Genomic DNA, 13,629 nt, shown 5'->3' on the forward strand with positions numbered 1-13,629 from the left:
TCCAAAATATAATTATGAAGAGATGTAAAGGACATTAACAGAAGGTGGGAGGAGAAACAATACTGAGGAAGCAGATGCTATGAGCTCTACAAGAAGAAGATAAGATCAGGAATCAGGGAGCTCTAGGACAAAATAACAGAACCTGCATTAGAACAGTTATTAATGGGTTAAGCATCTGCTTCAGCTCAGGGCATGATCCTGGAGTCCCCAGATCGATTCCCACATCGGGCTCCCTACATGGATCCTGCTTCTCCCTCTGCCTGTGACTCTGCCTCTCTCTCTCTTTCTGTTTCTAATGAATAAATAAATAAATAAAATCTTTAAAAAAAACAGTTATTAATGGGATGCCTGGGTGGCTTAGCAGTTGAGCATCTGCTTTCCGCTCGGGGTGAGATCCCAGGATCGAGGATTGAGTCCCACATCAGGCTCCTCCTCAAGAGCCTGCTTCTCCCTCTTTCTGTGTCTCTGCCTTTCTTGCTGTGTCTCTCATGAATAGATTTTTTTTTTTTTTAAAGAAAAAGAACAGTTATTAAAATTGCCTGTCCTAGGGTCTCACTGTCAGCCATTGGGATTAGGGGATAAACCTCTTCTTATTTACAAGTGAAAACTGATAGGAAAGTTTTCTCAGGAAAGCTTGAGAACTTGGCCTTTCAATCAGAAGAGTAGATGGAGTTATGTTAGAGGACGCTCCATGGAAATATTCCTAAATGGGGCTCCCTGACTTCCCTGAAATGCTAACATGTAATAATAACTTTCTTTCCCATGGAACTACAGGTAAGACTGGTAAATTCTATCTTTTTCCTCTTATTTATTTACTAAAATTTTTTTTATTGGAGTTCAATTTGCCAACATATCGTATAACACCCAGTGCTCATCCCATCAAATGCCCCCCTCAGTACCCGTCACCCAGTCACCCCATCCCCCCACCCACCTCCCCTTCCACTACCCCTTGTTCATTTCCCAGAATTAGGTATTTCTCATGTTTTGTCACTCTCACTGATATTTTCACTCATTTTCTCTCCTTTCCCTTTATTCCCTTTCACTGATTTTTATATTCCCCAAATGAATGAAACCATATAATGTTTGTCCTTTTCCAATTGACTTATTTCACTCAGCATAATGTACAGTTCCATCCACGTTGAAGTAAATGGTGGGTATTTGTCGTTTCTAATGGCTGAGTAATATTCCATTGTATACACAGACCACATCTTTATCCATTCATCTGTCGATGGACACCGAGGCTCCTTCCACAGTTTGGCTATTGTGGACATTGCTGCTATAAACATTGGGGTGCAGGTGTCCCGGTGTTTCACTGCATCTGTAACTTTGGGGTAAATCCCCAGCAGTGCAGTTGCTGGGTCATAGGGCAGGTCTATTTTTAACTCTTTGAGGAACCCCCACACAGTTTTCCAGTGGCTGCACCAGTTCACATTCCCACCAACAGCACAAGAGTTTCCCCTTTCTCACACCCTCTCCAATATTTGTTGTTTCCTGTCTTGTTAATTTTCCCCATTCTCACTGGTGTGAGGTGGTATCTCATTGTGGTTTTGATTTGTATTTCCCTGATGGCAGGTTATGCGGGGCATTTTCTCATGTGCATGTTGGCCATGTCTATGTCTTCCTCTGTGAGATTTCTCTACATGTCTTTTGCCCATTTCATGATTGGATTGTTTGTTTCTTTGTTGTTGAGTTTAATAAGTTCTTTATAGATCTTGGATGCTAGCCCTTTATCTGATAGGTCATTTGCAAATATCTTTTCCCGTTCTGTAGGTTGTCTTTTAGATTTGCTGACTGTTTTGTTTGCTGTGCAGAAGCTTTTTACCTTGATTAAGTTCCAATAGTTCGTTTTTGCTTTTGTTTCCCTTGCCTTCCTAGATGTATCGTGCAAGAAGTTGCTGTGACCAAGGTCAAAAAGGGTGTTGCCTGTGTTCTCCTCTAGGATTTTGATGGATTCTTGTCTCACATTTAGATCTTTCATACATTTTGAGATTTCTTTGTGTAACGATCCAGTATCATTCTTCTGCACATGGCTCTCCGTTTTCCCAGCACCATTTATTGAAGAGACTGTCCTTTTTCCAGTGGATATTCTTCACTGCTTTGTCGAATATTAGTTGACCATAGAGTTGAGGGCCCATTTCTGGATTCTCTATTCTGTTCAATTGATCTATGTGTCTGTTTTTGTGCCAGTACCACACTGTCTTGATAATAACAGCTTTGTAGTACAACCTGAAATCTGGCATTGTGATGTCCCCGGCTCTAGTTTTCTTTTTTAATATTCCCCTGGCTATTCGGGGTCCTTTCTGATTCCACAAAAATCTTAAGATGATTTGTTTCAACTCTCTGAAGAAAGTTCATGGTATTTTGATAGGGATTGCATTAAATGTGTAAATTGCCCTGGGTAGCATTGACATTTTCACGATATTAATTCTTCCAATCCATGAGCATGCAGTGTTTTTTCCATATCTTTGTGTCTTCCTCAATTTCTTTCAGAAGTGTTCTGTAGGTTTTAGGGTATAGATTCTTTACCTCTTTGGTTAGCTTTATTCCTGGGTATCTTATGCTTTTGGGTGCAATTGTAAATGGGATTGACTCCTTAGTTTCTCTTTCTTCAGTCTCATTGTTAGCGTATAGAAATGTCACTGATTTCTGGGTATTGATTTTGTGTCCTGCCACACTGCTGAATTGCTGAATGAGTTCTAGCAATCTTGGGGTGGAATCTTTTGGGTTTTCTATGTACAGTACCATGTCATCTGCAGAGAAGGAGAGTTTGACTTCTTCTTTGTCAATTTGAATGCCTTTTATTTCTTTTTGTTTTTGATTGCTGAAGCTAGGACTTCCAGTACTATGTTGAATAGCAGTGGTGAGAGTGGACTTCCCTGTCGTGTTCCTGATCTTAGGGGAAAGGCTCCCAGTGTTTCCCTACTGAAAATGATATTTTCTGTGGGCTTTTCATAGATGGCTTTTAAGATGCTGAGGAATGTTTCCTCTATCCCTACACTCTGAAGAGTTTTGATCAGGAATGGATGCTGTCTTTTGTCAAATGCTTTCTCTGCATCTATTAAGAGGATCATATGGTTCTTGTTTTTTCTCTTGTTGATATGATCTATCACATTGATTGCTTTACGAGTGTTGAACCAGCCTTGCATCCCAGGGATAAATCCCACTTGGTCATGGTGAATAATCTTCTTAATGTACTGTTGGATCCTATTGGCTAGTATCTAGGTGAGAATTTTTGCATCTGTGCTCATCAGGGATATTGGTCTATAATTCTCCTCTTTGGTGGCGTCTTTGTCTGGTTTTGGAATTAAGGTGATGCTGGCCTCATAGAATGAGTTTGGAAGTATTCCATCCCTTTCTGTCTTTCAGAACTACTTTAGTAGAATAGGTATTGTTTCTTCTTTAAACGTTTGATGGAATTCCCCTGGGAAGTCATCTGGCCCTAGACTTTTGTGTCTTGGAAGGTTTTGATGAATGCTTCAATTTCCTCCCAGGTTATTGGCCTATTCAGGTTTTCGATTTCTTCATGTTCCAGTTTTGGTAGTATGTGGTTTTCCAGAAATGCATCCATTTCTTCTAGATTGCCTAATTCAATGGTGTACAGCTGCTCATAATATGTTTTTAAAATTGTTTGTATTTCCTTGGTATCAGTGGGGATCTCTCCGTTTTCATTTGTGACTTTACTAATTAGAGTCTTTTCTCTTTTGTTTTTAATAAGGCTGGCTAATGGTTTATCTATCTTATTCAGTCTTTCAAAGAACCAATTCATGGTTTTGTTGATCTGTTCCACAGTTCTTCTGGTCTCTATTTCATTGAGTTCTGCTCGAATCTTTATTAGCATTCTTCTTCTGCTGGGTGTAGGTTTTATTTGCTGTTCTTTCTCCAGTTCCTTTAGATGCAAGGTTTGCTTATGTATTTCAGTTTTTTTTTTCCAGTTTTTTGAGGAATGCTTGTATTGCAATGTATTTCCCTCTCAGGACTGATTTTGCTGTATTCCCAAGATTTTGAATGGTTGTATCTTCATTCTCATTAGTTTCCATGAATCTTTTTAATTCTTCTCCAATTTCCTGGTCGATGCTTTCATCTTTTAGCAGGATGCCCCCATGTGTTTTAGTTTCTTCCAAATTTCTTCTTGTGATGAGTTCCAGTTTCAAAGCATTATGGTCTGAAAATATGCAAGAGAGAATCCCAATCTTTTGGTATCTGTTAAGACCTGATTTGTGACCCAGTATGTGGTCTATTCTGGAGAAAGTTCCATGTGCACTTGAGAAGAATATGTATTCGGTTGTGTTTGGATGTAAAGTTCTGTAAATATCTGTGAAATCCATTTGGTCCAGTGTATCATTTAAAGCTCTTGTTTCTTGAGATGTTGTGCTTAGAAGATCTGTCTTTTACAGAAAGCACAGTGTTGAAGTCTCCCAGTATAAGTGTATTATTATCTAAGTATGTCTTCACTTTGGTTGTTAATTGATATACTTGGCAGCTGCCACATTAGGAGCATAAATATTCATGATTGTTAGGTCCTCTTGTTGGATAGATCCTTTAAATATGATATAGTGCCACTCTGCATCTCTTACTGCAGTCTTTGGGATAAACTTTAATTTATCTGATATGAGGATTGCTACCCCTGCCTTTTTTTTGAGGACCGATTGAATGGTAAATGGTTTTCCAACCTTTTATTTTCAGGCTGTTGGTGTCCTTAGGTCAAATTGAGTCTCTGGTAGACAGCAAATAGATGGGTCTTGCTTTTTTATCCAGTCTGGAACCCTGCGCCTTTTGATGGGGTCATTAAGCCCATTCATGTTCAGAGTTACTATTGAAAGATATGAACTTAGTGTCATCATAATACCTATTCAGTCCCTCTTTCTGTGGATTGTTTCTTTGGATTTTCTCTTTCTTTTACAGAGTCCCCGTTAATATCTCTTGCAGAGCTGGTTTGGTGTGCACATATTCTTTCAGTTTCTGCCTATCTTGGAAGCTCTTTTATCTTTCCTTCTATTCTGAATGAGAGCCTTGCAGGATAAAGTATTCTTGGCTGCATGTTTTTCTCATTTAGTACCCTGAATATATCCTGCCAGCCCTTTCTGGCCTGCCAGGTGTCTGTGGAGAGGTCTGCTGTTCATCTAGTACTTCTCCCCATGTAAGTTAGGGATCTCTTGTCTCTTCCTGCTTTAAGGATTTTCTCTTTATGTTTGGAATTTGCAAGTTTCACAATTAAATGTTGAGATGTTGAATGGTTTTTATTGATTTTTTTTTTGGTGGGGGGTCTCTCTATCTCCTGGATCTGAATGCCTGTTTCCCTTCCCAAGTTAGGCAAGTTCTCAGCTATGATTTGTTCAAATACACTTTCTGGTCCTCTGTCCCTTTCGGCACCCTCTGGAACCCCAATTAAATGTAGATTTTTTTTCTTCTGAGACTGTCATTTATTTCCTTTAACTTTTCCTCATGGTTTTTAAATTGTTTTTCTCTTTTTTCCTTAGCTTCCTTTCTTGCCATCAACTTGTCTTCTATGTCGCTCAGTCTTTCTTCTACCTCATTAACCCTCATCATTAGGACCTCCAGTTTGGATTGGATCTCATTTAATTGGTATTTAGTTTTGACCTGATTAGATCTAAAATCTGTAGTCATTTAGTCTCTTGAATCCTTTATGCTTTTTTCCAGAGCCACCAGTAGCTTTATAATTGTGCTTCTGAATTGGCTTTCTGACATCGAATTTTAATCCAATTTCTGTAACTCTGTGGGAGAGAGTACGGTTTCTGATTCTTTCTTTTGTGGCAAGTTCTTCTTTCTAGTCATTTTGCTCAGTTCAGAGTGGCTAAAAACGAGTTGTACTGGAAAAAGGAAGAAAAAAAGAGAAAAACAAACAAATAAACAAAAAACCAAACAAGGTGGTGTATCCTCTGGTTCTATATAATGTAAATCCGTTGACATCCCCTGGAGATTCCCAATGCTGCTCAGTCCAGAACTTGCTCTTCCCCTGTCTTCCAGCTGGTCTTCTGGCGGAGGGGCCTGCTGTGCTGATTCTCAGGTATGTTCACCTGGGGGAGCTGCCCCACCCCCTGCCAGGTGCACAGCTCAGTGGGAGCTGTTTATTCTGTGAGGCCTCTGTTTCCTGGGGCCCCATTCCGTCCCAGGCACAGTGACACCAGGAGGAATGACAACAGTGGCGGCGGCCAGCCTTCCAGCCCTGGAGTCAGCTCCCTCAGTAACTACCACAGTCTCCCAGTCCACCCTGGTCTGGATGATCCCGGGGTAGGGGCGCTGATCTGCACAGCTTGGGGTGCCCAGTGGCAGGAGCGTCCTCACTGTCCTGTGCCCTCCCCGCCTCCGCCTGTCCTTAGGGGAGCACAGGATCCTGGGCTGTGTCCTCTGGCACACTGGGATCCCGGGACCCTACTGCTGGAATCTGGCTCCCAGGGCTGCACAGCCCCATCTGCCCAGAGCTGCTGTCTGAGCTGCTCCCGAGGCCCCACCAGGTGCACTCCAGCCCTTTACCAAGTTCAGCCGTGGTTTGGGTGCTCTCCCCTGGGCTCACATCCTCTGTTAGTGACCCTGGGAACCTGTAGGCTCACTGCCCCTCCTGGGATCCTGCCTGAGTTCCCTGCAAGCGCCTTTCCATCCAGGAAGAATCCAGTGCGGATTTTTAAAGCTCCTGCTTCTCCAGGGTTGGGCTTTCTTGTCCTGGAGGCTTTAGCTGCCTGGCCTTAGCCCAGGTCCTCGCGGGGCCCCTCCCCAACCTGATTCTTCTTTCTTTCTTTCTTTCTTTCTTTCTTTCTTTCTTTCTTTCTTTCTTTCTTTCTTTCTTTCTTTTCTTTTTCTTTCTTTTCTTTCTTTTCTTTTTCTTTCTTCTTTCTCTTCTTTCTTTCTTTCTTTCTTTCTTTCTTTCTTTCTTTCTTTCTTTCTTTCTTTCTTCCTACCTTGTTAGAAGGGCAAGCTCTTGTCTCTGTAGCATTCCAGCTGTTCTCTCTTTAAATCTCAGGCCAAATTCGTAGGTTTTCACGATGATTTGAAAGTTATGTCGGTAAGTTGGTGGTGACAGGTGATTTGGGGACCCTATTCCTCCACCATCTTGCCCTGCCCCCCCTATTTTTCTTAAACAAAGTGACTCAAGGTTGCTGGGCTCCTTTTTGAAATGTTCCATCACTGAATTGAAAGAAAAAATGCATAAGATTCCTTTCTAAAGTTTCCTTTGGTTAGGAACTATACTTGATTAGTATTTTGATATGTATATATCCTCATATAAAAATAAGGAAAACCTTGTCTCTATCTTTGAAACAAAGCAAAAGGAAATTATAATTTTTACTGCAGGAGAAGTAGTTCCTAATTTCAGCCTGGAAAAACTATAAAAAAATCATAAATATAAGAGCACTTTTTCTCCTTCTGGGTATGGCATATTGGACAAACATGCAGAGAATCAGCAATTAGGAACAAGTAATCCCCCTATCATTGTGATATAATTACTGAGAAAATAATGTTAATTCTAGGACCATTAACAATTAAAATGTTTTATCTTCAGACAGAGATGTCTGGCTTAGAGAGGAAAGCATTCTCAAATTCAGCAGAAACTATGACAAATAGTTAATCCTGATTTTATTATTGACCTAAGACTTATTAGAGATATATGCTCTGCTAGAGAAGTCCTTTGTTAGGAAATAAAGGTACTAGTGGTGATGAAAGTTTTCAAAACAACTTGTCTCTGATTATTCAAAGCAACCAACATAATGTAAACATACTCCAGCGAATACACCATTGATGATAACAATTCTCAAGTGAGACTAGATTATGATGTCTGCTTCAATCTTAGGTAAAGAAGACAGACCTCAAAAGAAGTACAAAGTAACCTCATGAAGTTTTAATAAACACATTTTGTAAAATACAGAAAGGACAGAGATAAATGCTTCATAATAAAGTAGGGCTCCCAAGAAGAGTAAAGAACCTAGAACACATATGTTCATCAGTGGATCAATCAATTAATTAATCCAATACTCTAAAACCATCTCCTATAAGAGGCACTGAAGATGGAATATAAATATGACACAGTCTCAACTCTCAAGGAGCTTATAATCTAATAGAAGAGGAAGAAGAGAAAGATCAAAGACTATAATGGACTCATAGCTGTGGTAAGAGGTAGGGAGTGATTTTCCTTGGATGGTCGGAGGATTCACAGAAGAGAATTATCTCAGGTTGATTGTTAGAGATGAGTAGTAGTGAGTAGTAGCCTGCCAGAACAGGAGGGAAGACACTATAGTCAAAAGAAATAGCATGTAGCAGAGTTTGAAAGCTTGAAAGAGTTATATTGGAAAAAGCAAGAAAAAAAAGATTGAGATTTATATAGAATATGGATTAGAGAAAAGATAACTAGGCAGATGAAGATAAAATAGAGATTTGGTATTTTGGAAAATGCAGTAATTAGATTTGAATAGTAATTTGTAAAATAAGGAATTATTAATGGCCCAGTTATTGTGCTCACTCAGCTAGTAGGTACAAAGCATAAATTGACTTAAAATTGGAAGAAATTGGGTATGCTCTTAAGTGACAATAGAGAGTGAATATAATTCTGATTTTTCTCCCACTTCTTTAGCCCTTCACTCCCTTCATCTCTTGACCCTTACCTGACTACATATCTCTGTAGGGTACTCTGGCATGGTTAAACAGCTGGGGGTTTGGGAGCATCTAATTTTATTGCAGACTGCTGTGCATGATTCCAGGAGTTACACCAGGGACTTTTATTGGATGCCTTAAGTTGCTGATCATGCCCTTACTCCAAATTCATTTTGCCCATTATTGAAATGACCAAAGTGAGCAAATAAGCAGGTGAATTCCAGTCAAGAGAAAATACAAAGAGGAAGGGCAAAGGTATTTCTTCATCAGATGCAGAAAGAAAAGAATTGAGTAAATCTTTTGATCATCTACTGGAAAAATAGAAGCTTCTTAATATTCTTGTATTTTAAAACATCCTTTCTGTGTACACTATGACTGTACATGTTCTCATGGGTCATTTTCTTCTATGACATCCAGAATTGATGCTGGAAAGTGCATTTTAAGTGAATACTGTAGTAAGGAGGTAGTATTTTAGCATTATTCCATCAACATTATGTATTTTCTAAGTATATAATAATTATTATTTTTAAAGGTTTTATTTATTTATTCATGAGAGAAGAACAGAGGGAGAGGAAGAGACAGATGCAGAGGGAGAAGCAGGCTCCCTGCAGGGAGCCTGATATAGGACTTGATCCCGGGACCACAGGATCACTCCCTGAGCTGAAGGCAGACGCTCAACCACTGAGCCAGCCAGGTGCCCTGTAAGTATATAATTATTTAACATTATAATAACTCAGACACAAATATTATTAAATGATTAAGAAAATATTTCTATATATTCATCTATGTCTATATATTTTATAGAATATTTACATATATGTGCGCATGTGCACACATGCACACATATATGCAAATACACCCAAACATGCACAGTGTAATTTAGAGAAGAGCCAAACCCCTTTATGATAAATTTGCCAACAGAATAAACAATCTTGAATATAATGAAAAGCTTGCCAAGTCCTGTCAGAAAACTCTTGTGGTTCAGTGCAATTCTCGGATGGTGAAGAACCACTAAAATAACCCCTTCACTCAGACTCCTGTGATTCGCTGCAGGGAGCTTTCATTGCAGTTGTCACTGAAAAAGCAATCAAATTTATCATATAAATACAGGGAGTGAAAGTATGTGAGTGAATAAGTGAGTGTGTGTGTGTTCTTGTGCATGTGTGCATGTGTATGTATACAGAGGGACAGTTGAGGTATTTCCTCTAATACAATGTATATGTATATAAAATGTACATGAATAATTGGCAGAATGAGTCTGTTAGGATTTGAATATCTTTATTTCCCACTCAATAGAGTTCAAACTTTCTTAAAGCTAATGGAGGCTATCATTCAAGTTATAGTAATGGATTTTTAAGTTCACACATAAGACAAAATAGTCACAAAGAACAGTACTTTTCAAATGATGAGTTGTGATCTATTAGGAGGCTATAAATCAATTAATAGGATCGTGATCAGCATTTTATAAAATGAAGTTGAATAGAAAACTATGAGAGTGTGTGTGTGTGTGTGTGTGTATATATATATATATATAACATATTGGAAGTGTTTTTTTGTGTGTGTGAAATATGTGTGTGTGTGTGAAATATGTGTGTGTGTGTGTGTGTGTGGTCATGATCTCTACTTTATAATGTGGGTTATAATTTAAAAATTGGCATTTGATAGCTGTATTGATCTGTCCAGGATGCCCTGACAAAATACTATAGACCAGGTGGCTTAAACAATAGAAATTTGTTTCCATACAGTTCTGTAGGCTGGTAGCCCAAGATCAGGGTGCCATTATAATTGGATTCTAATGAGGGCTCTCTTCTTGGCTTGTTGTCAGTTGCTTCCTCCCACAGTGGAGAGAGAGTGCAAACTTTCTGATATCTCTTTTGAGGGTATTACCCATCATGAGGGTCCTCATGGCCTCATCTAAACCTAATTACCCTCCTACGGCCTCATCTCCAAATATCATATTCTGGAACATAAAGCTTCAACATAGGAATTTGAGGGGGCATACAATTTAGTTCATAGCATTGACATAGGGTTTATATCTCAATTTTGTGTTGAGTTGGAGTGGAAAGATGCAGAAGTCTTAATCAATTGCATTTAAAATATCTTTCTTTCTACTGGCATGAAGGAAGACATAGGCAAATGGAACAGAATAGAGATCCCACAAGTAAATTCATGGCTATACAGTAAACTAATCTTTGACAGAGATGCCAAGAATAATGTTGGGAAACACATGATGTTGGGAAAACTGTATATACAACATGTAAAAGAATGAAGTTAGATCCTTATTTTATTTTATTTTATTTTTTCAAGTTGAAAAAAAATGTTTATTGTCTAGAAATATATATAAAAAACATTCTCCACAAAAGATGCCATTCTCCCATTTCTCCATCCTCTTCCTCTTCTACAACACCCCTGATATAAAGGACATTATTACACCTTATTAAAACTTCACCCAAATGTCCAGACAACGGCTCCATCTATGTATTCTTCTGTGTTTGCAAGCTGCATATTCGTATAGCCATCTACAGATTCGAGGTAACCTTGGTACTCCATTCCCCACTTCAGTTTCACCATTACTGGCTTTCCTCTTAATCCATTCAGAAAAGGTTTCGGATTGAGAGGCAAAACAAGCCAATACGGCAGGCCGCCCGCCGCCGACCCAGCTGTAGTCCATCCCTCGTGACGGGAGTAACTCCCCACCCCCCCCCCCCACCCCCCCGGCGCGAACAGCAAAGCTTCCAGAGAAATGAGATCCTTATTTTAAACTGTAAACAAAAATCAACTCAAAGTGAATTATTTACTTAAATGTAAGACCTGAAACCATAGAACTGCTAGAAGAAAACATAGGGAAAACCTTTTTGACGTTGGCTTCAGCAATGATTTTTTTGGATATGACACCAAAAGTGCAGGTAACAAAAGCAAAAATAGACAAGCTTCTGTACAACAAAGGAAATGATCAATAGAATGAAAAGTAACATATGGAATGAGAGTAATATTTGCAAACCATATATCTGATCAGAGGTTCATATCCAAAATAAATAAGGTACTCCTACAACTCAATAGCAAAACAAAATAAAACAAAAAGCCCCAAAAACCAAATTACAAAAGGGGCCATGGATTTGAAAAGACTTTTCTCCAAAGAAGACATACCAATGGCCAAGAAATATGTGAAAAAGTGCTTAAATCACCAATCAGCAGGGAATGCAAATCCAAACCAAATGTGATACCATTTCATTAGGATACCTATTATCAAAAACAAAGAAACAAAACAAAACAAAACCCCAAAAATATAAATGTTGGTGAGAATGTGGAGAAACTGGAAAACTTACATTGTTGGTGAGGATGTAAAATGGTATAGCTTCTATGAAAATGAATATGAAGGCTCCTCAAAAAATTAAAAATAGGGGATCCCTGGGTGGCGCAGCAGTTTAGCGCCTGCCTTTGGCCCAGGGCGCGATCCTGGAGACCTGGGATCGAATCCCACGTTGGGCTCCCAGTGCATGGAGCCTGCTTCTCCCTCTGCCTATGTCTGTGCCCCTCTCTCTCTCTCTCTCTCTGTGTGTGTGTGACTATCATAAATAAATAAAAAAAATTAAAAAAATAAAAATAGAACTACTATATGACCCAGAAATCCTACTTCTAGGTATATATCCAAAATAATGGTCTTTTTTCCCCTGCCACCTCGGAGCCTATGGAGGCCTACTGGCAACAGGACTTAGGTGTTGTTGTTGTTTATTATTTCTTCCCCTTTCTTTTTCCTCTTTCTTTCTTTCTTTCTTTCTTTCTTTCTTTCTTTCTTTCTTTCTTTCTTCTTTCTTTCTTTTTTCTTTCTTCTTTCTTTCTTTCTTTCTTTCTTCTTTCTTTCCTTTCTTCTTTTCTTTTCTTCTTTCTTTCTCTTTCTTCTTTCTTTCTTTCTTTCTTTCTTTCTTTCTTTCTCTTTCTTCTTTTCTTTCTTCTTTCTTTCTTCTTTCTTTTTCTTTCTTTCTTTCTTTCTTTCTTTCTTTCTTTCTTTCTTTCTTTCTTTCTTTCTCTTTCTTCTTTCTTTCTTCTTCTTTTTCTTTTCAATTTGCCAACATATAGTACATCATTGGTTTCAGATGTATTTTTCCATAATTCATAAGTTGCATATAACACCTAGTGCTCATCATATCATAGGCCCCCCTTAATGCCCATCACCCAGTTACCCCATCCCCCCACCCACCTCCCCTTCAGCAACTCTCAGTTTCTTTCTCAGAGTGGGAACAGAACTTCTAAATGACAAATATATCGGGAAGGCAGTGGTTCAAGGCCATTTTTGCTGGCTGTAAGTGGTGTGTCCAGAACCAGAGGGAGCATAAAAGTGAAGGTGTTTATGTTAGAGATGAAACTGAATTCTATCTAGGCAAGAAGATGTACTTATGTGTACAAAGCAAAGAATAACACAGTGACTCCTGGTGGCAAACTGAACAAAATCAGAGTAATCTAGGGAAAAGTAATTCATGCTTATGGAAACAGTGGCTTGGTTTGTGCCAAATTGCAAAGCAACCTTCTTGCAAAAGCCACTGGCCACAGAATCTGTGTGATGTTGTACCCCCTCAAAGGTTTAAATTTACTGAAAAGTAGTTAGAAGTGTAGATTTGAAAAACAAAACAAAACCCCTGAAATCAAGATCTTGAAGAGATATTTGCATTCTTTTGTTCATTGTACTATTATTCACTTAGCCAAGATATGAAAACAGCCTAAGGGTCAATTGAAAGAAACTCAATAGGAAATGTGATATATGCACACAATGGAATATCATTCAGCTTTAAAAAAGAAATAAATGGGGTAACTGGGTGACAGCTACTAAGGAGGGTGCTTGATAGGATGAGCACTGGGTATTATACAATCTGTTGGCAACTTGAATTTAAATTTTAAAAAATGTAACTAAGAAAGAAAGAAAGAAAGAAAAAAGAAAGAAAGAGAAAGAAAGAAAGCCTGACTGAAATCAAGAGGACAAGAAAAAACTGTTGGCAATGATGTGTAGAAAAAGAAACCCTCATGCACTGTTGGTGG

General features: G+C 38.8%; 1 long non-coding RNA gene and 2 pseudogenes across 1 annotated transcript in view; 2 read left to right on the forward strand and 1 right to left on the reverse strand.

The window, feature by feature from the left end:
* The window catches only part of LOC140597315 (uncharacterized), a 41,733-nt gene that overhangs the window by 23,756 nt on the left and 4,348 nt on the right, over positions 1-13,629 (forward strand). The window contains exon 2 of the long non-coding RNA XR_011999188.1: positions 9,131-9,299. This is a non-coding gene — a long non-coding RNA (uncharacterized lncRNA). The remainder of the gene's footprint in view (positions 1-9,130; positions 9,300-13,629) is intronic.
* On the reverse strand, positions 10,947-11,710 carry LOC112919576 (small nuclear ribonucleoprotein F pseudogene; annotated as a pseudogene).
* On the forward strand, positions 12,850-13,201 carry LOC112919577 (large ribosomal subunit protein eL33 pseudogene; annotated as a pseudogene).

The sequence above is a fragment of the Vulpes vulpes genome, unplaced genomic scaffold (genome assembly GCF_048418805.1).
Source record: "Vulpes vulpes isolate BD-2025 unplaced genomic scaffold, VulVul3 u000000899, whole genome shotgun sequence".
Taxonomy (NCBI): Eukaryota; Metazoa; Chordata; class Mammalia; order Carnivora; family Canidae; genus Vulpes; species Vulpes vulpes.